This window comes from Scomber scombrus, chromosome 5 (assembly GCF_963691925.1).
Source record: "Scomber scombrus chromosome 5, fScoSco1.1, whole genome shotgun sequence".
Taxonomy (NCBI): Eukaryota; Metazoa; Chordata; class Actinopteri; order Scombriformes; family Scombridae; genus Scomber; species Scomber scombrus.
The window spans coordinates 11,294,937-11,320,763 of NC_084974.1; the positions used below are offsets into that span (position 1 = coordinate 11,294,937).

Sequence of the window (25,827 nt, forward strand, 5' to 3'; positions counted from 1 at the left end):
CAATGCAGTCCTGATTGGGCCGTCTTTTTGTAAAATAGTTGGAAAATATAACCCTAACCCTGTGGGAACATAGGGCCAAATTTTGAAAAAAAGGTTAGAAATGTGGGAACATAGAGCTGTGGGAACATAGGGCCTTATTTTGAAAAAAAAGTTAGAAATGTGTGAACATTGGGCTGTGGGAACATAGAGCTGTGGGAACATAGGGCCTAATTTTGTAAAGAAAGTTAGAAATGTGGGAACATCGGGCTGTGGGAACATAGGGCCTAATTTTGAAAAAAAAGTTAGACATGTGTCAACATTGGGCTGTGGGAACATAGAGCTGTGGGAACATAGGGCCTTAATTTGAAAAGAAAGTTAGAAATGTGGGAACATTGGGCTGTGGGAACATAGAGCTGTGGGAACATAGGGCTGTGGGAACATAGACCTGACATCGTTTGGGGAAACATTACTGCTTAGAGATTAAGAATATTCTTGGTAGCATCTTGTGTCCTAGACAATATGTGTAAGTTTGAGCTTGACCTCTGGAAACATTCAAGTACTGAAGTCAACCTGTCTTCTAGATATTTATACATAATTTATACACACCAAATTTATTTTGCCAGTTATGCTTTGATGAGCAGTGTAAGTGCTACATGGATTGTGTTCTCTTGCAGATGCAGTTTTAGGAAGGAATTTGTAGTTTAGGAAGCACTACATTTATGTACCAAACACAAGTATTAGGGAGTTGGAGTGAGTATTTAACCAAGATCGTAATAGTATCTTAGCCTTAACTAAGTGTGATGAGTGCCAAAAAATACAGTAACTACAACACCCCCCCCCCCCCCCCCCCCCCCCCAAAAAAAAAAAAAAAAAAAAGAAAAAAAAGAAAACACACATCTAGGTTATTAATTGGCTGTATATTATCCTAAGATGTATGGGGCAAGATCCCTTCCATTATTAAAAACAGCTACAAAAAAACAAATGTTTACAATTCTGTAACTAGATTACTGAGTAAGAAATTCAGTTACATATTTGACATGTTTTCTTATTTGTACAACTGTGATTAGTGGCAACATACTCCTTCTAAACAGTGTACATGTGTCCTCAAAACATTCAGCTCTTGAGCAAAACACTCCAAACCTACTGGACTATAGACAGCCTCTTGTATGTAACCCTCACTGCCAGATTCAAGTAAAAGGAAGTCACCTCAAGCTTGTTTTGTGTAAACATGTTTAGCTGGCTGGCCTAAAGCAAAGTTAAAGCAATAACTCAAGTAGTTTTTCAAAATCTATCCCATCCTGCTTAACTGTACAGTATGTTCCAAGCTCTTCTGACTCACACAAAATAAAGATGATATTAGAGAAAAGTGTCTTTTATCGTAAATCAATCTACTCAACCCTTTCTTTAGTTTGTTAATGGGAAAGGCAGCTTTAACCACCACCTGCAAGAGAGGAGGATAAGATCTTCTACAGATTTTTCTTTAGATTTACCCCCGAGGGTTGTTCTGCACGTCATACACGTCCTACATAACAGCATAACTGACTCCTTCTTGACAGGGCAGGCTCGGCTTTCGTTATTACACACCTTACTGGGAGTGTGCATCAGTGAAGCCATCTGTTTCAAAAAATGCTCTGACTTCTTGGCTTCAAGTCAAAACACCTTGACGTGTCACAAGGGGAAATAAAGCAGTCGGTGTGCTGTTTTGTACACATGAATGAATCATGCTTGAATATTCCTACAAACATTGGTGACATCATGTGACTCAGTCCCACATGACTGGAAAGAGGTGGAAACGCTGACAGGGCAGCTTTTATTACATGTCCAAGTACTACAGATTACAGCAAGACAATGCTCAAGTCATAATGATCCTGTTTGATTTTGTATAAACTGGGACAGGGGAAATATTTTTGCCATGATGGAAACTCTGAATGCGCTAATTTAAGACACAATGAGAGGACTGTGGGCAATCTGGCCATTTGTTCCTCATCATTACTGTTAGTCTGTAATGCAATCTGATCCTCTAAGGAGTTTTGGTATTATTTAGTCATAATCGTTGTTTCTTATTTAATGGTATTGTGCTATGACTAACTATATTTGGGTGAGGCATTTTGCATTTATTTTTCAGTGCAGAGAGACATAGAAAACATGGCTAGGAGTAGAACTGTGGACATTATGGATACGTGGTATGTGCCTTAATCATTTGGGCACCCCAGCTACTACTATATTTAATATTTTATTAGTATCAGTAGTGGTGATGTCAAGGGATAAGTTTCTGTATTTTCCCTCTGAACAAATCTAATGTGCAGAGCCAAATAATGAATCAATCCTAATTTCAAGACTTGTGTGACTGTGTATCCAGATACTGATATAACTTATTTCTCTGTGCCATAGTCCAAAAACTATCAAAAACACGTCATTGAGCCACACCTTTGCACTGGGTAGCATGTTCCTTTGGATCAAAGACTTCGGTCTCTGTAGTTCATCCAAAGAGTAATAACAGTGATCACATTTTATTACCATTAACAGTGTCTTAACTTTGTACTGATGTTCTCTGGGAAATGTAAAATGTAGTACCAAGTCAAGAAGTTGTCACATCTAGCACTAGTTAAAATTTTACAATGTTGGACAGCAATAGAGCTCTGTAGCACAGAAGAATAAGATATATCAGGCTTTGAATACACACACAATAATGTAGGCTCAATTCATTGTTAGTTTTGCTCTGTACATGAGGTTTGTTGACAATGAGAAAAGTACAGAACATTTTTCAGCCACATCCTTTCAGACGTTTTTGTGTGGTTACAGTAACAATATGTACTGTATGCAATCCAATGATGTTATCCTCTAATACTATTTGATACTTTGATCTCTTGTTCACAAAACACTCACATCATACAACTTTGTGAAGCATTTATAACAGCATGACAGTATACCATCTGCAGCAGTGAGTGCAAGCCAATAACACAAAACTACTGTACACTGTATTTCCTCCATTGCTTCAAAGTTGACCCACATGCTTCAAAGTCATCACAGACAGCCTGGCCTGTCAGAACTGTGTAAAGGAGACAACAACTGCTTATGGAAATTCTGTCAAACAGGAGCTTCCTCTTGCCATGTTTTATTTTTTTATATAAATAAGTCACAGTCATCTACATTAAAATACATTGCACTGTGGTATTGCATTGATAAAGGTTAACTTCCTCTTGGTTATATTAATTTTAGCTACTTGTCAAGGGTCAAACTATATATATATATGTGTGTGTGCGTGTGTGTGTGTGTGTGTGTGTGTGTGTGTGTGTGTGTGTGTGTGTGTGTGTGTGTGTGTGTGTGTGTGTGTGTGTGTGTGTGTGTGTGTGTGTGTGTGTGTGTGTGTCTGTGTGGGCTGTTTTGGCAAAGCCTGGTCTTTTAATCATATTACAGAACTGCTGTATTGTTATTGTTAACATTGTTAAAGGTCCCTCTTGGAACTTCCCCTTGCCATTTTTATCTGCTGGTCAGGATTCACACTCTCAGTTTGTGTGTGTTTGTGTTGGAAGACACTCATAAAGACATAAACACACATTTACACAGTTATGTAGCGCTAATGGGGATAAAAGGGCAGTAAAATAATTATAAACATCAGTCTCTGCATTTTAATTTGTGGACAGTAACAACATGTTTTGTTATATTTTGTGTATGTGTAATTATATTCCAGGATGTGTGTTGATCTAACAGTGATATGACTGATGTTATGTGCTTGCTTGGAAACAGGCTCTTTGTCCTGAAACCCAGTTGCCATTGACAATGGAAGGAATTTACTGGCATTGAAACAGGGAAGTTTAATGGCAATAATCAAGGTTATCATTTTTCTGGTGTGAATTTTTCAGCGGTTTCATGTGTTGAGGGCGGGGTAACACTTGATGTGAAACAATATCATTTTAAGTAATCGTTGAGGTGTCAGCTTCTTTTATGGTGGCTTTTTTTATGTGTTATGTGCTTAAATGTTTCTCTTGTGGAAGTCCAGGAAAGATTTCTCCCAGGGGATAAATAAAGCATTTCATATACAATTCCTGTTAACACACTGACCTGACATAATGAAGTTAATGATATCTTTTAGAAATGCAGTCTGGCCAAAAAGTGAATCACATGCTGTAAGGACCGGAAACTGCTGCTGCATTCATCTGGTGGAGGGAGGGGGCTGGGAGACTGTCAAGCACGTAGCACTTCTGGCTGCATCCCAGCCATGTCCAAACATTAAGATAAATGCTTTAAGATAATGACATGGCTTTTTTTTTTTGAATGAGGAAGTCAGTTTGATGTTTGAGTAAAAACAACAAACTGATTTCAAATTATGATTGACAGATTACAGTTAATATAGAAAACATTTGTCAAATGAAAGAGGAAAGGGGCAACTTCAAACATATATGGAGCCACAATTACTTTGTAGAACTGTTTAGTACACACTATTGTATAGAAAAGGACAGTCTATATGTGTAAGTGTGTGTTTTATTTTATTTCACAAAACACTAGGTTTGGAATCTAGGATCTTGCTACTATATTATATTATAATTTAATAAAAATGTAGTATTTAGAGTTAAAAAGAAGTGCTTCGCTGTATTGTAGTTGCTTATAGAGTGAATTAGGACCTGTGACATGTCTATTATTTGGCCAAAAACCTGCAGACACAGCCACACTTTATTTTTACATCTGGGTGCTTACTGTATGTAGCCATGTGCCTACACGTTGTTTTGTATTTCATTATGTCAGTTGGTTCACCATGCATGTCGTTTGAGTGTGCATACGATGGTGAGTTGTTGGAGTTGGTGTGAGGCCATGTGTGATTTACTTAGTCACTTGACCAAGTGAGAGTGTAGTATTTCTTTATGTGTGTGTTAATTTTAGGAGTATATACTCTGTAGTCGCATGTGAATATACAGTATGTGTTTTATTACACTGGGTGTGTGTGTGTTGTAAATTTGGGCTGAGGCCGGAGTGTCTCTGCTGGCCAAACGTTTATGTGTGGTTATATGTGTGTGTGCCTTGTTGCATGAGGTGATGAAATTCACAGGTTTATTGTCTAATTTGGTCCATGTTGAAGCGTTTTATGGTCCCAAAGGTCAAACAGATGTCTGAGAATGTTTGAATTACCTCATGATTTACAATTAGTCTGTCTACCAACATGCTGTTTAAATGCTATGTTCATTGCCACATTAAAATTAATAGTAACACTTTATAATAATCATCATTAACAGCTGGTAAATTGATAGTGAATTAAACTTTAGTTATTAGTTATTTTACAGTCAACAAACAATGAAAGGATAACTAACAAGTTTAATATTTAAATCATTTGTTTTTGGACTATATTTTGGGTCGCAACTGATAAGACACAATAACAATTAAATTCTAATAACATTATTTGGTTGGCTATAATGAAGTAGCAACTGATTAGTATAATGACTTCTGAAATGGTAAATAAATACTACTAAGCATATATAAACATTATTAGATGAATAGTTAACACTTTGTGAGTCATCCATATTTGCTTTGTAAACCATCTATAAACATTATCTGGATAATAAAGTTGCAACTAATGTTTACAATACTTTGTAAAGGGTTAATAAATACCATGTAGAACTCCAGCGCAACATTGACTGATGAAACGGAACAGGAGTATGTGCCAGTAGTTCACAGGCTTTTGGTTCGGACTGGTTTTACGTGCTGATACTAGTTTGCTCTATTGGTACAGAACAGGTTTCTGGAATTTATTACCAGACCTCATGAAAAAACAATCTGGAAACATTTTTACTAAGCTGGGCATTTTGTCTCATTGTAGGTAACAGATTGAAACGGCCTCCAAGATTGGCTCCCGATCCTAGCTGCGTGTTCTGCAGTGTCTTTGTTTCTTGGCTAACGTTGTCTACTTTAGCTAGCGATAACTGGCTAATTAACTTAAGAATATTGTGCTTTACAAAATGTCATAAGTTATGTTTGTTTGTTTGGTGTTTGTGGAGAATTTATCAGTTTTTCTGGTTCAATAATACACGCTACAGCTAAATGGTGCGCTGCCAAAATGTTCTAAGTGGTCTCATTTAGAGTTTCGTACTGTGACGGTTCAGGGAAAATACATGGTTCTAGGAGAGACTCTTATTTAGTTGGTAGTATATTTGAATGCTGGAGACACATCTGAGGTTTCCTGTATCGAGACAGTGCATGTAAATCCATAAATATAATATTCTAGTCATCAGTTGCAACTTTATAATAGCCATACAAATAATTGTAAACAGTTTACATACCAATTGTTAACCATTAACAAAACGTTACACATATCTGGTCCATCTATCAATGCAATGTTTATAGGTGTTTGGTTATCATTAATGCACATTTAATAGAGTACATAAAATGCTTTCATATTTACAACAATAAACTGTTAATAAATAGTTTACTGATTTATCAAAATACAATTTTGCTCAATCTTCTCATCAGTTATGATTCAATATATAGTTTACAAAAGAAAATTATAATATTAACAGCATCTAGAGAAAGAGAAAAAACACAGTATATTAGTTGAATTTCTAACAGTAATTTCATACTGTAGCCACTTTATTTTTTATTGGAATGTTTATACTGATTAATAGTATATAAATATCTACCATATCAAAGTAAATTTAAGCATAATGTTACTGACCTTGAATTGAATGAAGCTAGATAAGGCACCATGCTGTATGTGAATCATCTATTAGTCACCCAAAGCAGTTATCACAGCCACACAAAAAAGACCAAATTAATGAAATTTTACAATAACGGACAGACACTTTTTTAGACACATACAATAAAGTTCTGCATTTAAGCTTGACAGTGTTAAGACTTTATAGTTGCCTGTCTGCTGTTTTCTACGTGGTGAAAGATGTTACATTCTGAGTAAAATACCTCCTTTTTTTCTCACAGTCATATAGTGAGAATTGTAATGGGGGTTAGACACAGTTTACTCATATTGACCTATACTGTTGGTTTCAATCTGAATAGTCTGTCTCATATTCACAACCATCTGTTGACTGCACACGTTTCGTCACACATGTAGGCCTGCTGGCGGCCTATACAGTATATCTTTGAAGGAGTGACAGTTTTGCCTACTTTTAGTTTATGATTTATAATTTATTAAACTGCAGCAAATAGAGAGAGGTTGGATATTTGAGTTATTTTCACCTGGTGCTGTTTTTTGCTTCCAAATGTCATTTTTACTACAGTGGTATTTATAAAAAACAGTCCCAGACAGAAGATGTTAGATCAAGACATAGTAGAACGAGAAACAAAATAGAATAAAATAACCATGAATGAGAATATATACAAGTTAAGAACAAGACTATATGAGATAGATAAAGATGGGTTCTCGATACAGTCATCTGAGTCTGTGGAACATTAACAAACACAGGTCAGTTGTTGGTTACTATATAAAGTGCAGCCATTCTCTCTCTGTTTTCCCCTCATATGTACACACACACACACACATACACACACACACACACACACACACACACACACACACACACACACACACACACACACACACACACACACACACACACACACACACACACACACACACACACAGCTCTGACTGTCTGCAGGCTTGTAGTGGAGACAGTTTTAGTGGTTGGCTACATCCACTATGACAAGGCAACTGTTACAGTTATACATGTAGGTGTACTACTGTACAACTGTCATCATTTGCTCCGTTTGGGCTCATTTAATAAAGGTAAACCCTAAACAACTCACTTAAAAACAATCAGTTAGACAAGTTAATTCCCCATCAAATAAGAAACCCTGTGGTTTGACCAGAGCCACCACTTGTGACTTTAGAGTTCAGTCAGGGAGTTATAGGTGGTTTTCCACGGTTTGTAGACACATCAAGCAGAAAAAAAAACATGAGACCCCGACCATGTGGAATAAGTGGGCCCTCTCTTTCCATTAGCCGTTTCCTCGCTGACGCTGTGTGTAACTGAGCTTAAAGCGTGATCTAACAGAGTCTGAGAAAAACAAAATGTGGGTGTAAAGGAGTAAAGACTGAAAGACGCATCATCAAAACATCTGTGATGTGAAAGATGAACTAGGGTGACATCAGGTGACTTTGATTTTTAGTGGGTAGAGAAACCCGTATGGAATGAATTCTGGTTGCGCTTACAGTATCTACAGTGACATCCTCATGATGTGTCAGAACATGAAGTGGTGGGCCCATCAAGTGTGGTTACAACTGTACATGCTGGTGGGAGAGCGAATTTGGGTCAGGAGAAGCTTGGTTCATTCATATCTGTACACTGATGTCTCATTGCTATTATAGTACACCTTAACATTGTAGTAGGCAGACTGCATCATCAACAACCCCCTTTAGGCGATAAAGCATTCTGTAACATAAGAAGTATCATCTAGGAATTGCTCAAGAATCCACACCTGTCCACTGCAATCCCCTGATGTCAAACCTTTGAATGTGAGTGAACAGAGCCTCTACACATCATTTTTGCATGGTTAGCTTTAACACCTGGATGTTAGCAATCCCCCATACACTGCCTGTTATCGAGGCCAAAAGTGGAAGCAATAAGGTGCTAAACACGAGTGACTATGTATCTGGTCACTGGTGCAGAAAAAAGAAAGAAAAAAGACGAACAACAGTGTATGTTAGCTTAAGTGTGACTATGTGGTGTACATGATGTACCAAATTTGATTTGAATAGCATTATTTTCCCCCATCGGAACCTTTCTCTCGTACGTACCAAGGGGCCTCACTTCCTTTTCTGAAACCCTTTCCATTTCCTCTCTGTCTGAGGCGTAGGTCTGCTTGAAAAGCAAAACTAGAATCAGACTCCGCTATACTCTATATTATAAGCAATAAAAACTGTTCTGCTTGTGTTTAGGAGCCAGATGATAGACAGGTGTAACTGTAACTACCTATCAACTGACAAGTGGCCCGATCTGTTGCTGGTGTATTTTATCAAAGTGCTAGTGAGGCTATATAATAAGTAGCACACAATCCAGATCAGAAACTTATATTGTGACAGGTTGAGAGACGTCTTTTCTCTGTATTCAGTAATGACAACATATTCACACATACTCTTACCTCCACAGCACTTTGTGAACAAAACATATTCTTTAAAATGTTAGTGTGCCTAAAAGCTGCCAACAGAGGTGGTCATTGACCTTTTTGGTGCAGGCACGCCTCAATATTAATAGACTGAAAATGTCACAAGGGCTGTAAATTCTCAAGAAGGCAGAATAAGGTGCCAGACTTCACACACACTGAAAAGATCTTGTGCATTTAACTTTAATTAACATGATCATTTAAAAGAAAAAAATGTGTTTTAGAGTCAGTTGAGTTAACTCCAGTCATTCCAGTGTACCTTGAACTCTGATGCTCCTTCACCTATGCCAGACATGAATGTGCAGTTGGCATTAGGCGCAAAACATAACAAAACCCATGAGAGGAAGCAGGGTCATGTGAAGCAAAGGAGAAATGCAGAACTAAAACAATCTCAATATATGTATTGTAAATAGAATGGAAAAATAGTAGCAGAAGTACAGAAACTTCTGACATTTTGCCATAAAACACATGTTTTCCTATCTGTCAGCTTTTCTGCTCGTGTGTTTACTATCCAGCTAGTCTATAATAATTTTGATAATAATCACGCCACTCTCTGTTCAATTTCCCAGGACATATTACTGTCAACTCTATTTATTTTTCATAACGTTGGAAAATTCTGTATCATCACAAAAGGTCTTCTCTCTTCGAGGATATGACTCAGAATTACTGATGTTTGTGCTTGACATAATATGTCAAGAAGAGAGAACAGTCTGGAAATAGCACCATTAAGCACTACTAAAATACATATTTATGAAAAGCCACACATTTCACATGTTAGCACTGTTTCCTTTTACTGTTACCAGTAATGTTGAGTATCATGAGCCATTATGTATTGTATGTATTTGTTAACCACAAGTTTGCCTTTGATGTTTTGGAGGGGCTTTTTTCATATCTCATGGCTACCTTACATTTTATCAATGTGTTTCAAATGTACTGCTGCCCCCTTGTGGGCCAATAAAACAAATCAAGAATCAATTTTAGGGTCGAGGTTTAGAAGTATTGAACATCAGTAGAGAGACAGAGATAGAGTGGGTAGCTTATTAAGCACACCTCACAAATACAATACCTATATAGTATATAACAAAAGAAATACATACAAATGTCAAATTGTAAATAAACTCAGATTTCATTGTATAGAGCACTGATGTCTACCACAGAGCACTTTGGATTATGCTATGTATTTGAGTTGCTGACAAAGGTCACTCTGTCTAAACTTTTACTTGTTTGTTTTTCCAGAACTGTAAAGAAAAACATGTCAAATCAGACCATGAACTGCATGTTCTTTGCCGTGTGACAGAAAAGTTCAACATGAGTAAGTAAATAAAATGCTAACTGACCGATGATCTATTTGTATGTAGTACATTTTCATTCTATGTGCATGAGAGCAAAAGTCATGGACGTGACACACACTGCTTCAAATTTCCTGCTGAAATTCATTTACATGCATCCTGAGTTTAAAAGTTGATCAAGCACACCTAAAAAAATCTAAGTTTGTCCAATTTTAAGGCACATCAGTTCCATATTTACTCAACAATGAATCCTTTGTGTAAAAAGCTGGTTTCAAGCAACCACTTCATGCTGCACATAATATGGCCAAGATTTTCTGCGGCTGGTTTTACACAGCTTATGTTCTGACTCCTGATGTCAGAAAATATAACTGATGTACAGTGACATCTTGAGGCCAGCTGGGCCTAGTCTGACTGGAAACATTATGCCTGATTCATGGCACTTTTTTTTCTACACATGATTAAAGCTGAATAAAAGAGAACCAGAAAGTTATAACATGTGATATTTTTTTTCTTTGTACATAGTTCAGTGATTACACAACTCATGCAGTGTCATACATGTCACTATGTCATCTATTTTCTTCTTGAGACTTACTGTAAGTCAGTGGACAAAGGTATCATTATTACTCAGGCACGTTTTGGGAAATCAAACCCTGTTATTTCCTCTGCGACTGATCTTTGTTCAGCAGCAGAGTATCTGCTCTCTCTCTCCCTCTCTTTCTCTCTCTGTGTCTCTCACTCACACACACACAAACACACGCGCGCACATACACACACACACACACACACACACACACACACACACACACACACACACACACACACGCGCACACACACACACACACACACTCACACAACAAACATAATAGTCAAATTTTTGTCACAAAAACATTGTCAGTCAGTATTCAGGGAATCACCACCAGGACCACAAAAGTAAATTTGTTGGCTAAGCTGGCTAGCAGATCATTCAAAACAGTGTTATTCAAGCCATGAGACACGGCCTACGGTACTTTTGAATAGTTTATATTGTTAATTCACAAATAATAACAAATAGCAAAGGAATCAACATAATTTCTAATCCATTTGGCATAGGCAATCAATGAATGAGCAGATGCCAGCAGTGAATTGCATCACATCAGTTTCATATATTAAACATCTCTTTATTCTTTTCTGGTATTCTTTATGGAAAGGGAGACAGAGAGCATTCCTGATGGTCATGTTAATCCCTACTCAAGCTAAAAGACAAACCAATGAAAGCTTCCTCAGCCAAGTCTATAAAGACAAAACATCTACACAATTATTGGCCTTTATCAGAAAATGTAGACAAGGAGCGCACTCTTACATATGGAGAGATCACCATGTGATAACCAGTCAACAGCCTAGTCCAGTTGCTCTTTGGAGAAAGATGCATTTTTTAAAATTATGCTTTTGGGCATTTTAGACCTTTATTTGACAAGGGAAAGTCGAGAAATGACAGGAAATCTGGGGAGAGGGAGATGGGGAATAATATGAAACAAAGGTCCTTGGTCAGACACAAACAGACAATGTTACTGCTTATGGTCGGCTCACAGAATCACAGTATGATATAGATATAATGAGAAAATGCACTGGCCACATTTATCATGTCACTCAAGCTCATCAAAAGCCAAACAAATCACCTCTTGTCCTTAAATACTGAATTTAGTGCTGAGTACACTGTCGATTTCAGATGAGAAGTGATTTGGCCTCTTCTTTATTCTTTAAGTGGCAATTTAGAAGTAAAGTTATTAAGAAAGAAAAATGGAAACGCAAATGACTGCCTGAACAAACATGACTGGACTGAGGGCAACCTTAGAATTCATGTTTGGATTTGCAATTAGCTCCCCCACATAGAGGTTTTAAAAAGGCGAATGTTTTTTCCACATTGGGGAACTGAATCATTGCTACAATCTGCACGTCTGTGTTCTGACCTTCTTAGTGAAACTGAAATCACTCAGGCATTTTTGCAGGTGTTTATATGCATGTGTCTCTGTGGGTGTGCACTTTTCAATCATATATTCTACCCACTTACTTGGCCTTGATAGTGTTTCTCCAAGACTTTGAATGTTGGTGGTATGTGTTTATATGCTGATATATGCTGGGGGGCATGAAAAGGTGTCTCAACTCCACAATTTTCAAAGTATCACTCCTTCCTGAACAAATACACAAACACACTCATAGAGATCTGACAACGCATGAATCAGATGTGAGAGATGTACTTACATAACCTCCTCACCACGCATTCACATTTGAACCATTATACAATTTCACAAGTGTCCTTTGTAAACATCCAGGAGCCTCTTGTGAAAATCCCAGGGATGTTTTTATCAGACAGCCAGGCAGCGGAGGGCGAGACCATACATGTAGGTGGAAAAAGTGAGCAGGAATGGTGTTAAAGGTTGTAGGTTGGTTTGACCACAATGCTATGAGTACATAAAATAATAAATGACCAATATTTACCAGAAAGTCTAATGGCCTTCAGTGGTGAGTGGATTCTACAGCACAACTTGCACATATCAGATAATGGCTTTCTGTATAGTAAAATATTAATAAACCTTCTGAAATTTATCAAGAGGGTAAATAAATGTATTAAACATGACCTATATTGATCTTTTGACTCTTGTTTTAGACTATACTACTAGTAGCTTGAAGCCCATGATGTATTATTTAGATCTCAAAGGCCAGAGGACACTTTGGTAGCAAACATATACCAGAGACTGGTGTTTTCTTCTGTAGCTTAAAAATTGGTCCACTTGGATTTTCTTTTATTGATTTCTTTAAATCCTGACCTTATTGATGGTCAATACTCCGGTATCATCATGTCATCACAGTATCATCATTTAACACTTGGTTTTAAAGACAATTACTGCAAAAATAATTACTGCTCGGATCATGTGATGTGATCAAAGCATGAGTATGCTCAAAGAAACTAAGCTCCCTTAGCTGAGCACTTTGTTTGTTGATGCATATTTATTGCATCGTGTAGCAGACTCTTTGTTCCAGATGCATCCACAACTCCATGAATGACTTCACTTAACAAAAGAGATCCCAGGAGAATTTGGACCTATGTAGTGAGTTCCTCTCATCATCATAAATAAATAAATTCATTAGGAGAAACCAGACACTGTGGAGAGGCCAGCAATTGAGTGTTTCAAGTGTGAAAGAGCTTGAAGCAGTTCAGCTGGTCAACAAGACATGCTTGAACCTAATTAACCTTAGCCTCAATCTCTTTATGTTACAGTAGACACTGACAAAAGAGATGGTGCAGTGTACAACAAAAGGAGTCATGCCTTGAGGCATGTTGTTTGCTACCAGTTTGTCACTTGCTTGAATACAAGCAAACAAACAAACAAACAAACAAACAAACACACACACACACACACACACACACACACACACACACACACACCCACACACACACACACACACACACACACACACACACACACACACACACACAAAACAAATCTTAAATCGTTGCTATTGTGAGGAATTTTGGTTTAGCTGAGATAGTATGAGCAACAAGAAACCACCATTGTTGTGTATCATAGTCTTAGGTACCTGTCAGTCAGACAATACACATTTATGTCATGTGAAAGCTGCAAAACAAAGAAGAAATGAGATTAGACATGTACACCTCAACCTATTGTGGAATGTTTGCATTCTATTTTCAGAGGGAAGTAGGTGTTTTCCATTTCAGTTCAATACTGTTTGAGGTTTTTAGATCCATCTCCTTGTGGCCATTACAGGAAAAGCACTGCATAGCACATCCAAAGCTGAAACCCAAAACATTGTTTTTTTTGCCGGGGCAATTCCTTGCCAGTCACTTACAGTTTGCATGGGTATCAGTCTGCAATGCAATAGCAATCCCACCAACCTGCTTTCCAGGAAACTGTGTAGGGGCTTTGTTTATCGCCATTTACCATCACCCTCCAGACTTTCTACCAGCACCAGCCTCATATCTCTGTCAGCTCTCCCTCTTTAAATCATGCCAGCATCATACCTTAAAACTCTTCCTTCAGATGGATTTACTGATCCATGCTAGTGTGAGGGTGGCCAATAATTAGATTCAATGTAATGCTTGGGTTTGGCAATGAAGTGTATGAAGCTATAGTTGCAACATGGGTCTTGTGTTAATGGCAGCAATCCTGAGACATAAGTCTGATATGAATGTCTCCAATTAAGGTTGAATGTTGCCACTGGGTTTATGAGAGAAAGTGGTTTAAATGATCCATAGACTCGGGGCGCAACTCAAAGACAGGCAAATAACACGTAGCCTAAATATAACATTTTGCTGCTGGTAAAATTTTCAGTGCAGTGGCTTTGTACTGAGTAAGGCAGCCCATTAGTTTACTTTAGATACTGACCCAAAATCTGTGTCCCAAATGACATTATTCACTCTATGTATGTGTTTTTGTTCTTGTGTACATATATGTCTAGGGAGCTGGTCTATTTTCTATCATTATCTAGCTTTAATCTCACTATATATCTATCTTTCCAATCTCTAATTCTGCTCTCATGTATGTTCTGTGCACTAAAGTATGTCCGTGTGTGTACAGTGGGTAGGCATCCACTCACATATAAAAAGCTCTGAGTGTGTTTGTCTGTGTGGCTTTTTTCATTAAGTTTGCCTAGGTTTGTGTTGGTTGTGTGAGCATCCTCTTGTTGGTGACGGTGTGTGTGGGCTAATCTGTCCATGGGTGTAACTCCAAGGAAAGCAGGGTATCTCTATTTCAGGTTTTCACGTTGAGAAAAACAGTAGGCTGTTGAAATAGTATGCTAGCAGCAGAACTGAGCTTGTTTGTGTATATGCATGGTAGCGGATGTGCGTGGGTGTAACTGACAATGAGAAAAATTCTGTGTTTGTTTAAAGCTTAAGGTTTTAAGGGAAATACGTTTTTAAACTCTAATAGACCAAATTATTTTGAATAAAACAAACAAAAAAAACAAACAAACAAAAAAACCCATATCAGTTAAAATGTCAACTCTATGGTGTAAAATGCTCACTTGTTCACCAAGCAATCTACAGCCAGGAGAGCAATTATTGCTCTAGTTTGTCTCAGCAGTGTACTTCATACCTAACTGTGAGATCAAGATTCGTAGTATGATACCTGTGAACCAACAGTGCTTCTTCCTCTAGTACAATGCAGTAACTGGGTGAATAAGTCCACTAGCTAAGCCAGCACAGTCTTGCAAATAAATCACTGAGTAGATTGAATTAACAAATAATTTACATTGTGTCTTTTTTAATCACAAACTGGCACAAGCTACCTACCACGAATGATTTGCAATCTAAACAGATACTTCAGTCCAAAGACACAAAGTTGTTTAAACAAATAACATTGTTATTAATTATTAACCAGTTGTATATTATTTGTGTTCATGCCATGAGATTAATATGCTAGTTTTTGTAATGTAATGAGGAGAGAATGAAAAGGGGGGTTTGCGAATCTGTGAGTATGATGTAAAAGTGGTTGATTATGCTAATTTGTTGGCTGGAGTAACCAACCTGCGTTGAAGTCATTACTGAGCTTGGCAGGAAACCACTGTCCTTGAAGGCTCATTTTATGTGGATTAGCATGCCTTTCTTCTCGTCAAAAAACTGTATAAAGAGAAGTCCATCAAAAACAGCAAATAGGGAATTCGTCTTTTTTGGCCACATGGGGCAAGCAAAAACAAGCTGTACACAACACTGGAATATTATCACATTTTAAGTTGTTTTGGTTGTCTATTTTCACATCCAACAGATATGGGGGAACACAAGCATTCATCTGTAGACATGCATCCTTTTGCTATGGTTTTACTCTATCAATACCTGAGGGAAACGTCTCAGCTACTTAATGCCCCACTATGTTCACTAGCTAGTTGCTAACTTTGTTTATCTGCTTTTTGGTGCTGTGCATGTAGGATTGAGTGGGCTTCATTTATAAAAACAGCTAACTATTGTGGCCAAAAACAACATAATAAGAGTGGTGAGAGTAAACTAAGGTGACCAGATTTCTGATATGAAAATCGGGAACATTTTCAATGCAGCGGTGAAAAATCATTAAATAAAATCATTATGAAATGAAAAATGGGGACAAGTACTTTTTCATGTATTTTAACCATAGACTGTATATAAAATGGACGTAACATCCGTGACGTCACCCATTGGTTTGTGGACTGCTGCTTGGAAGCAAATAGTTTCGGATCTGGGCAGCGCCATCTTGAAAATTTTCGGTGCATGCCGGGTAAAAAAAAACACGGATACTACTTATATGGGCATCAGGAGGAGCAAGAGGCGCGCTCCTGAAACAGTGAACCAATCAACCTGTCAATCACGACATAGCCTCTTCAGGCACTCTGCAGGGCCCCAAGTCGCCGTTTCTGTTGTTCTTTGGAGCCAGCCTTCTGAAACACTTTCCTTATCCACCACAACTCATCTCAAACACTGCAGTCTGCCTTGTCTTGAACCTCTTCATATTCCCTCATGTTCTGTCCACGCTCTCTCCGCTGGCTCCCTGTGGTCTCATACTGCTTTAAAATCCCCAGTGTTGGCAAACATGGCTGTGAAGGGATCTGCAGCTCTATACTTCCAGGCCACAGTTAGACCAAGAGTCCATGCTCTGCGTTCTCTCATACCTGGATACTTGGTTTCAATCTCCCTACACCAAACTCGTCATCATCACCACACCTGACCCTCACTGCGGAGGAGGAATAATCTTCTGGTTCCCATCAGATTAAGACAGTCACTCCATTTATTGAACTAAAGGCTTAAAACTCCAACCCAACACTTTTCTTATACATGATCCTTCCATGTTAAAGCCCTTGAAGATGACATTGTTTTAAAGATCTAAGTCACTCTCGATAGACGAGACATCAGCTGGATGTTCAAAACTAACTCCTGCTAATTTATGAAGTAATCAGTCATTTCAAATGAATAGTTCACCCAACAAATGTATCATTCACATACCTTACAGTAAGACAGCTGGGCTTGCTGTTCACACAGTGAAATCTGTCTTATAATTCATAGAAAGCCATTTCAGCAGACTGTTGCTCAGGCTGCCTACAGAGTAGCCGTAAGAAGAAAAACACCTTGTATATGTAGTCATTTAAAATATTAGCCATGATCACTGCCATTGCTGTCAAAAACATTAAACCTTTACATTAATCCAGTTTTAATGACTTCTTTTGTTATCAGAGTTCAGTGAAAGAAGTCACTCAAAAGACTTTTAGATGAAAAAAATCTCAGGTGGTTACAGCTGTAAAATGTGTCATCAAACAAGACTAGGCAAGCCAAAATGTCTCTGTTATAGATTCTTTCCGTGTTGTATTTTCCTTCCATCAGTCAGATGTTGTGCAATGTCCTCTGTGATGTGTCATAAAATGTAAAGTAGCTCGCAGTCTAGATTGGTGTGTACTAACTCCGATCAACATCACTGTGAGATGCCTGAGGCAAAAGACTAACTGGATTCACTGAGCGGTATGGCTAAAAAATGCATGATGTTTTTTTGCCTATGATGTTCATTTTTCAGAGAAGAAAGAAAGAAAAGCAGCGTAGAATCTTTTTCATGATCTCCTGCTGCTGATACACTGTTACATTCAAGTCCCAGTTTTGTATAAGTAAAGCTTTTATATAGGGTTATGGTTAGGGTTATATATATACACATATATTATATATATTTATAAATTATATTTTAAAAGCGTTATGTTTTTTAAACGCACGATTAACGCATGCACATGCTGTTTGAAGCGATGCAGCAGTAACGTTTTGGATAACAAGCAGAAATGGATAAAGAAGGGTCTTATGAATGGCAAATTCAGCTCCAAAGCCCTGCCAGATGTTCTATCCACAAGACCAAAGTTATTTACATTACAGAATATGTTGAGTCCCAAATACTAGTCGCAGGCCAAGCAGCAGACACAGAGAGACCTCCTCCTGCTCATCAAAGGCAGACCATACTAGGTGTGTGTGTGTGTGTGTGTGTGTGTGTGTGTGTGTGTGTGTGTGTGTGTGTGTGTGTGTGTGTGTGTGTGTGTGTGTGTGTGCGAGTGTAAGCGTGTGAGCGAGGAAGAGAGAGAGATATATACTGTGTGTGTATGTGTGTGTGTGAACGGGTGGGGGAATGTAACTAGTTCAGCAGGAATTCCATTTCTAATATTTAGCTGGACAGGGCCTCCAGCTCTTAACCAAGGCTGCCGATTGGTCTGGGACCCACACAGGTTATTTCTTACTACCAAGAGTGAACTTTGCGCTGTCTTATTGACTCTAGTACCTGGCATTTCTCATTTGAATTCATCTAGTATTAGGAGGCGAGAGCTGTCTGTTAACAATTGTAAAATGCTTCTGAAATGCAAGACTCAGAATGCCACATACAAAAGTATCTCTAAAAAGTAATTTTAATGGCTTACAGCACTGTCTAATCTGAATGTTGAAAATGTTTTTATACAAGCTGTTTAGAGGTTGTGGCAATATGCTGCTTCAGACCTCAGACTTTGCGTCCTTGGTTGTTTGTCAATAAGAATCCTGTCTGTAATGATAGAGCCTTTTTCTACCAAGAAGTCATTAAACTTACATGCACTTGTAATGCACTTGTAATGCACTTGTAATGCACTTGTAATTCACTTGTAGAACTATGTCTAGGGTATTAAACATATGGGACATTATTTAGGGAACAGCATGGTTGATGAACTTAGATTATGACAACAATGTGTCATCACTGTTTTTTGTCCAAAATGTGAACTCTGATTTGAATTGTCCTCTTAATATCAAACTACAGAGGTCTAAATGTTCATAAATGTAAGTTAACATAAGTATACAAGGGGATGACAAAGTAAACAACTACATGTTAGAGTGCATTGTCTGTATAGCCTGATATGAAACTGATGATTATCTCGTATTCATGGACTATTTGAGCATATTTTGATATTTTTTGGTGTTTGTCTATTGTTCATTAATGTTTCATTTAATTTTGTAAAACTGAGCTGCAGAACATGGACAAGGTAAAATAGTGCTAATATCAAGGCTAGTGGGTGTTTTTAGTGCTTCATCACCACTTATTTTTAAACTGAAGATAACTGAAGTGAGACCTGGGGCATTTGTTAGCTGAGCAAGTAAATAAGTCATTAAGTGTTTTCTGAGTGTGCCCTGCAGAATGTTAATTAAATTCTATGAGTTGTGTTTTTCTCGTTGTACAAAAGACTTTCACAAGCCCCAACAAAAACATAAATATATATATATATATATATATATCAAACTTTGAAAAATCCTTCTAATCTCAACGTCAAGAAGTCTTTACTGTTGTTGTTAATGTTCATTATGTTTTTGTTTTTTAACAGCAGAGTGGAGGAAGACACCCCCATGTTCTCTTAAAGACAGATGTTGTTCATTTTTTAAACACTAGATGACAGTAATACATTTCTGAGAAGGAAGAAGGATTGGAGCGGCAGCCAACAGGAAAGAGGGGAAGGGGATGGTAGGAAAGGGGGAGCAAAGGAGTAAGCGGGGGGTGGGGGGTGGGGGGCAATGAGGAGCAAATGAATAAGATGAAAGAGAAGGACTGGGGACGGCAGAGAATTGGAGGAATTGAAAATAAAAAGGGACAGGAAGGAGATAGATACAAAGACAAGGTGGCAAGGAGCAGAAGTGTGTGAAAAGGGAAATGGTAGAAGCAAAGTAGCTCAGAGACAAACTTGGGCGTGTATGGATGGATGGGAACGAGGATAATATTTGGGGTGGTGGGGGGTTCTTGAATAGACAGAGAGACAGATGGGGAGATAAATGTATGTGGACAGAGAAGAGAGAGGCTCTGAATTGTGAGGGCAGAGATAGAAGAGATATCCGATTCGAAAGAGTTTCACTAATATTTCAAATCAGATTCTGGGTGTCCTGCTGTCTTCAAAGAAACAAATTAACTTCAATTCTACGCTGCATGGTTTATCTGATCTTTTACTCTCTTTCACTCCCTTATCACCCTCTGTATGTCTCTCTGCCACTCCTACTCACTTTCTCTCTTCATTTCTTTCCCCTCTTGTCATCTTTCCATCTCCTTCCCCTCCCACAACAAGGATTTTAGGAATTCTCTCTCATACTTTGAAAGCAGCATATAAATCAAAGCTACATTCACAGGCTTTGAAAGGAAAAAAATAAGTAAAAATAATCTCAGCATGTTGTAAAGTTTTAAACATCTGCAGGACATTACGAACAGATAATCCTCCACAGTAACATCCATCTAAAGCTCTGAAGTGGCGACATATGAAGCTGACACTTGGACACTTTGTCAGTGCTTTAACACATGTGTGACATGTGACGCAGTGCCGAAGGGTTTTGTCCAGCTGAAGCTTTCCCCTGCTGCAGCTGGCTGAGCCTTGTAGCTCTATACTGGACAACTGCTACAAAGTGTTCAGGATGCAGTGACATGAATGAAATTGGTCATGCTTTAACAGTTGACTGGCAATACGCACTCTGCTAAACTTCATTAAGGGAAATGGAGCTGCTAAACAAATCTGACAAACAATTACTTTTCTCTCTGTTGATAATGTTTTATTGAGGCAAACTGGATCGTTTGTGGAAATATTTCTGCTCAATGTCCTACACCTACACCCGTGTAAATGTACAAGGTCCTTATGTTTGTACAAAGATAAAAAATAAAATGAACCAAACCAAAAAAATAGAAAATAAAAACAAAAATATATACTGTTGAGGAAATGCATGCAAGCAGATTAAACAGAGTGCGCACAATTGCTAATCTGTGCACATGGATGGGCAAACTCTACATAGACTCAACGGCACATAATGCTCAAAGGGTAAGTAACATCACTGTACTGTTTCATGTTAACAGTTTATCTTATTTACTACTTGTAGTTAACATTAAGTGAGGCTCGGGTCATGAAGTTAAATCCATGGACACCGGTTTCCAATTTGCATGCACAATTACTAAACTGATTGCCAATTTCTGCATTCAATTTAGCAGCCCCTTCTCCCTGTTTATTGATCTGTTAGCATTGATTTCCACATCAGTAGTTTTTTGGTTTCTACCACACTGACTTTGTATTACTGTAAATTTCCCTGCATATAAAAACAATGTATAAACAATATTTGAGTCACCTGTGAATTGAACAACTTTAAAGACAGTGAAGTAAGAAATACATAAATGTTAATTGCTAACATACATTATCTCTTAGTATATGTCACACATATGTAATATAACAAATTAGGTGGTGTTTACATAAATGTGACTTCTAGTGGATAGCTTAGCTCAGCCGTCATAGAACTGCACTTAACTGGTAGCATGTGAGTCGTAGTTGTTACGAGGGCAATATTACAGCAGGTTTTGATGTGTTTTGATATCAGCAGGCAAAAGCTGTGTCTAATTTATTTGCACTTATAGTCCTCTACACCTGTGTGTTGCTAACTTTATAACGAGACAATTACATCGGGTTTTTCCCCTCAGACATATGTGGTATAACAGAAGCTAAATGTGTTTTTACAGCTGTTTCACTGTGATTTTAAGATCAAATCTATCTAAAACTATTTTTGGATGATTTTAAGTTGTGTTTAAAATGTATTCATGTACACAGTGTCACTCTATCCAATTTCACAATCATTTCATCTTTTATTTTTGCAATTAACATACCAGTTTCTCATTAATGTCATTGTAAGCTTTCTATTGTGCAGGTTGAACAAAACAGCTAATCTGTTTCTTATGAGTTGCTTCAGATCTTGTGGGAAATCCTGCTACATTGAGGGCTAAAATACTGTTTGGGTGCTCCCGATCAAGCCACATGAAGTGATTTGTGGCTCAGAATGACACAGTCTGTTAAATGACAGAACAAAAATGCTCAACTGGAAATCACTACAAAATCTAAAAAAAAAAAAAAGGCACTGCTGGTTATTACAGATGTGAAATAGATAATAGCCTGTCAGGGGAATGTAGCAGGTTAAAGCCTATAACAGCTACCAATTTATAGTAGCGGAACATCATGAATCCAACAGAGAAGTGCTGTCAATCTCTCTCTGAGTGTGTGTTAGGGAATAGTTTTTTCTGGGGGTTTGTTACTAGGGTTACAAAGGTGGCATCATCCATCACATCTGTTTTGTAAAATAATTTTGAAAGGCCTCTACAGACACCATCAAATGAATTTCAAGCATCCTGAAGCCAACTGGCCTCACATCTGCTGTCAGCGCTCATCAGACCTCCGCCTAAGTTAACGCTGCACTGCAGCAGCTCCGCTTAACCTCAGGCATCACAACAGATAATTTTGAATCCCGCTGATCATTCATCTCAACAGCAAAAGGATGATGGGACAATTGACCCTGCTGATAGTCATCTGGCTATACATCAATCAGTGTGAGAGACAGAGCGTGTGAGTGTGTATGCGTTTATGTGGGAAACAACTTGAAACACAACTTGAGTCCTGGTATAATCATACAGATGACTTCAAATGCTTATTATCTGACAAGCACACGCTGGCACATACAGACATGACAGACATTCATATAAATAATGGGTATTGTATATAAACAAACACACACGTTTATGAACGTCCTGCAGTGGTATGGCAATAAATAAAGATATTCATTGAACTGTCAAGTGGTATGGATAAATACACACATATACAGCTAGAATGAATGTGTAACAGGGTAAAGCTGTATCGGCTAGTAATCTTTGTATTTTGTGTGACACTGTGGTGGATTTTGCTGTTGGTGTGGTTTTAACAGAGTGAGGGTGCTGCAGTGATTGCATGGTGACGGGCTAACTGGAAACAGGTGTGCCGGACAGGTCGGCAACCAGCTTAATTACTCACACACACTCTCTCCTTCAGTCTCCCTCTGATCTTCTCTGTGACAGGTGGCGTGTGGCGTAGGCTGGAGTCACTTTGGACGCTGGGTCAGGTTGGAACCTCAAGGGCTGAACAGAAGCGCTTTACAGCCACGAAGTGGAGTGCAGCAGCCTGCAGCAGTCGTAAGCAGCACACCCGGCCACTCACCAGGCTACATGGAGCCACACTCTCAGTCACCTCCTTCCAGACTCTTTTAATTACTTCCCCCATAGACTTGATTAGTTTTTATATATTTCTATAAATAAAAAGGACTCCTTTAAACCGTACCTTTTGTCTTGTGTTGCCTTGTCCACTTTCACTGGTTGGTCAAACAAAGAAAACTTTACAACTGGTGTTGTCGGCAGGATTGACCAAAAAAAAGAAACCAGTGGTGAGCAAGGCCAACATGACAGATCAAAGTGAGCCTCAACCTGGTCCTAGTCGAGAAAACCAAGCTCCTAGTGCAATGTCCAGACCGGTTGGTATGGTTCCTTTGTTTAATCTGATGACATCTAAATTTAAAGGAAGAGATTCAGACATTGGTTTAGGAGAGTGGAAGAGTAATCTGAAAACTACCTTCGCTTTACAAGGAGTCCCAAATGATTTTAGAGCTGAATTAACGCTATGTTGTCTGGAGGGAAAAGCTAAGAGAGATTTTAATTTTACCTCCAGAGAAGTGCAACACAGCTGAGCTGATTTTTGGGGAATTAGATAAGTTGTATGGGGATAGAGCCACTGCCTCAGTCCTGCGCTCTCAGTTTTTTAATGCCCGCCAAGAGCCACATGAGGACATTAGTTCTTTTGCATTGAGACTGCAGGAAGACTTTCTTAGGCTCAAGAAAAAGACTCAAGGGGCATCAGAGATGACGATGTGTTGCTCCGAGATCATTTGATTGAGGGGCTGAGAGACTCTGCAACGAGGGGGGAATTCAGAGCCAAGATTCTATTGGATGATAGTCTGACGTTTCAGACCATCAAGGCAGAGCTCTCCTTAAAGGAACAAGCATATGGGGAAACATTTGAACAAGCACACTGCCTTGCCATGAGGGGGCACAACCAAGTTAAATCTCATGTAAAGGATTTGGAACAAATCAAGACACAATTAAGGGATGAAATGAACACACAAATGTCATAAATTCAATGAACTGTCCCAGTCTTTAATTCAAGAGACCCCTGTCAGCACCACTACAGCATGCAAGGCCCCGGTCAGGTGTCCGATGGGCAGAATCATCGAGTGATCCAGCCCATAAGCCCCCAGCCACAGACCTCAAACAGGGGTCCCGTCGGGCCCCCATGGGTTGGGTTCTGGGTTCCTACAGATGCTGAGGCAAGACCAGCGTCCAGGACTCCAGAGCCCAGACGATCCACCAGAGGCATGCCCCCACAGCGCTACCAGGACCGTTAGAGCCAGTGTGCCGTTGCACAGTGGTCATTGGGACAATGACCGTTTAAGCAGGGAGGGGTGTAACAGGGTAAAGTTGTATCGGCTAGTAATCTTTGTATTTTGTGTGACACTGTGGTGGATTTTGCTGTGGGTGTGGTTTTAACAGAGTGAGTGTGCTGCAGTGATTGCATGGTGACGGGTTAACTGGAAACAGGTGTGCCGGACAAGTCGGCAACCAGCTTAATTACCCACACACACTCTCTCCTTCAGTCTCCCTCTGATCTTCTCTGTGACAGGTACCTGTGTGAATGTGGTCTGAGGTCTTAAGAAATTGTAAGTTGAATGTATCTGGTGTTGAGTCTCCCTTTGATCTTCTCTGTGACAGGTGGCGTAGGCTGGAGTCATTTTGGACACTGGGTCAGGTTGGAACCTCAAGGGCGGTCAGGTTGGAACCTCAAGGGCTGAACAGAAGCGCTTTACAGCCACGAAGTGGAGTGCAGCAGTCGTAAGCAGCACAGCACACAGCGCCAGCAATGATGATACAGCCTTGACACTGAACCAGTATACCAACTGACCAGCAGATCCAGCCAGCCTGTCAGCCTATGTGAGTGAAGCCCGGCCACTCACCAGGCTACACGGAGCCACACTCTCAGCCACCTCCTTCCAGACTCTTTTAATTACTTCCCCCATAGACTTGATTAGTTTTTATATATTTCTATAAATAAAAAGGACTCCTTTAAACCGTACCTTTTGTCTTGTGTTGCCTTGTCCACTTTCACTGGTTGGTCAAACAAAGAAAACTTTACAACTGGTGTTGTCCTTTGTTTGACCAACCAGTGAAAGTGGACAAGGCAACACAAGACAAAAGGTACGGTTTAAAGGAGTCCTTTTTATTTATAGACATATATAAAAACTAATCAAGTCTATGGGGGAAGTAATTAAAAGAGTCTGGAAGGAGGGGGCTGAGAGTGTGGCTCCATGTAGCCTGGTGAGTGGCCGGGCTTCACTCACACAGGCTGGCAGGCTGGCTGGGTCTGCTGGTCAGTTGGTATACTGGTTCAGTGTCAAGGCTGTATCATCGTTGCTGGTGCTGTGCTGCTTACGACTGCTGCACTCCACTTCGTGGCTGTAAAGCGCTTCTGTTCAGCCCTTGAGGTTCCAACCTGACCCAGCGTCCAAAGTGACTCCAGCCTACGCCACACGCCACCTGTCACAGAGAAGATCAGAGGGAGACTGAACACCAGATACATTCAA

At 39.0% G+C, this 25,827-nt stretch overlaps 1 long non-coding RNA gene across 1 annotated transcript in view; it reads left to right on the plus strand.

Annotated features, from left to right (window-relative positions):
• Positions 1-23,325, plus strand: part of LOC133980936 (uncharacterized) — a 30,904-nt gene extending 7,579 nt beyond the window's left edge. Inside the window, exons 2-3 of the long non-coding RNA XR_009925194.1 lie at positions 10,321-10,396; positions 23,219-23,325. This is a non-coding gene — a long non-coding RNA (uncharacterized LOC133980936). The remainder of the gene's footprint in view (positions 1-10,320; positions 10,397-23,218) is intronic.
• The last annotated feature ends 2,502 nt before the right edge of the window (positions 23,326-25,827 follow it).